A 2,877-nucleotide genomic window follows, 5' to 3' on the forward strand; every position below is an offset into this window, starting at 1 on the left:
TGTAGGTCTTTTGATCCTGCTCCTGTTTCTCTGTCCCGTGAAGGAAAACCTAGCCTGTGCAGACTGATGTGCTGTTGCAGGTAAGCTGCTTCTAATAATCAGGTTGACTCATTTGAAGCTAATCCAGGTATCTCAACCATATACTGGAGACTGCAATGTTGATGAACACTTTCAGGAATTCTGTAACAACTTCATAATACCCAGAGCTCCTTTATAACTGATGGTGTGAATGTTCAATGACATTCACTGAGCTTGCTGACAGGACTTTCCCCTCTATCACTGAACATTGACTTGCTCTATGAAAACAATTTCTATATTTTCATTCTACCGTCATATATGACAATGATAATGCTTCATCACCAGGGATCCTGATTTTCTCTGAGTAAAAAAAAAAAAGTCCCGTTTTCAGATTTAAAAAAGTAACCCAAAATTCACATTTTTCCATGACTAAAATGAAACACTATTTTATATATATATATATATACACACACACACACTCATACATATATATATACATATATATATATATATATATATAATCCCCAAAGTATATATACGAAAGCCCCCTTCTCCCCACGATTTTAGGTTACTTTTTTTAATCGAAAAATTAGGGATTTTTTTTTTTTATCAGAGAAAACCAGGATCCCTGCTCATCAGCATCCCCAAACTAGCTAGAGCCCCATAACACTGCATGATTACAGAAGCTGATATCAGAGCTTGATCCATCCTAGGTAGAGGTCCATAACAAATAACCAGATAGCTACAGTTTTCTCCATCTCCAGCATAACGAGAACTCTTCTCTAGAGCAAAAGCTCCACTGACAAACAAGACAACCCCCCTCCCCCCCAAAAAAACCCCAAAACCAAGAAAACTGAAAACCAAAACTCTACTGCCTATTCAGAACTACATCTCTGTTTGTAACATATTCTCAGATATGATCTAGGCAGAACTCTTTCAGCCATGTGTGAAGAAAATCTCAATGATCTGGGGTAGACAGAGTGTCATCTTCAAGTCTGACAAAAGTAGAATTCAAGCCCCATCTTTAATGTAAGACACAACAGTGTAGCAAGTGGCAAGTGAACAAAACATATTATTTTTCTTTCTTTAGCATTGTTAATTAGGCAGACCCCTGCAAACTGTTTTGGAAGCAAGGATTAGATGAGATTTTTAGCAGACATAAATCCCACCAGAAAGAATTTTGTTTTATTATCAAATATTCTATCAGCTGAGAGATGATTCTGTCACTCACACGGGATCCCTCTGAACCAGCTTTAGGCTGACTGCCAAGAATTAGAATGTATGGTTTATTTCCGGCAGAAATTTCAACAGCAGAGTTTAGATGACCCCACTTCTAAGGTTTGTCCATTGATAACTGTAACTATAGCACTGTTCAGGCTAACACTCCAAGAAGACACAGCAGCATTGTCCTTGTTAGGACCTCATAAGGTAGAACCAAATGATCTCTAGGTAGAAAAGAAAGTTATAAATATATTTTCCCATTCTCTAAGGTTTAGCAAGCCAGTGAAGTTTCTTATGACAACAAAAGGTAAGATTTGTAATTCAAATTCTAAGTGATTCTAACTGTTACTTTTTAATTCCTAAGCAATCCACATCACATTAAGTTCTGTGGGTTTCCATGGAAACTAATGGATTTACAAAAAGTACAGTACACATTATTTTCTTCATAAAACAAGCTTCTGTTTTGTGTTTGATTTCTCTCAATTCCATTGGCTGCTAAACATGTGTTGGAGAGTTTTTAGCCTCGGGTAACATGCAGGATTAACATTTCCGAAACTTCAGTCCCCGCACAAAGGTTTGGAAATGTACTTTTTATCCTGCTCCCTGTGCAAGCAGAGAATTGACTTAGCTTCCAGAAAAGGAAAGATGAACATTATAATGGAGAAGAGTTAATAAGAGGAAACATTTTCAATGAGTGTGGAATATCTGAAATAGATGGGGACAGCAGCAGAAGTAGAACTAAATCCATTTGTACATGTTGAAAACCTGTCCAACATAGGTAAATACATTCATGCTTTTACTTCAGTTAAAAGTAGTATTTATGTTTTGATTAATTTAAAATCATATATAATGTTGATTCAGTTACTCACTGAAAGTCCAAGACAAAACCCTTTGACAGTAGTGTACGCTTTCCAATTACCTTCAAAGGGGTTTGGATTAGACTAAATAGTGGTTTGATCCAACACATAGACTGTGAGGGTGCAGCTACATAAGACATTTACTGTGGAGTTGACTAATTAGCTCCACAGTAAACATTTCAGCATCTACATGTGCAGGGCTGTTGGACTGGAATAAACTAATAAACTGTAGCAGAGCAGTACTTGTAATACAAATACTATCCTATTGTGGAGGGGTTTACTTCACAGCACAAATGTATAAATGCAGACACAGCTGCTTGGGGCACAAGAGTGCTTCAGTGCAAGGGCTGCCTTCTGGCTAGTCCTGCACTGGAGCACCCTCATGTCCCAGCCAGCCCCTCCGCAGTGTGTTGAGCTGAGTCAGACCAGTCCCAGGCTGTCAGGTTGACCCTCCTGGGTACTATGCCAGGTAGGGCTGCCCCTACCCTGCTCAATGTGCTGCAGTCCTGGGTACATGTGTAGATGTGAGACCCAGGAGCAATAAACTCTGGCATGATAAGCACCAGAATTTATTGTGTTACATTAATATGCACATGTAGACATATCATGAGAGTATAAATGGCAAACAAGTTCAGAAGAAGTATTATGAATTAATATAAATGTTCTTTCTTCCTGAACTTCAGCTTCTCTCTGCTCATTCACAAAACACATTTTTCTACTTTCAGGACCTTTCAGGTTTTACACTGAAATATCTATCTAAATATTGACTACACAGTCCGGT

Source organism: Alligator sinensis, unplaced genomic scaffold (genome assembly GCF_000455745.1).
Source record: "Alligator sinensis unplaced genomic scaffold, ASM45574v1 scaffold33_1, whole genome shotgun sequence".
In the NCBI taxonomy this organism is placed as follows: Eukaryota; Metazoa; Chordata; order Crocodylia; family Alligatoridae; genus Alligator; species Alligator sinensis.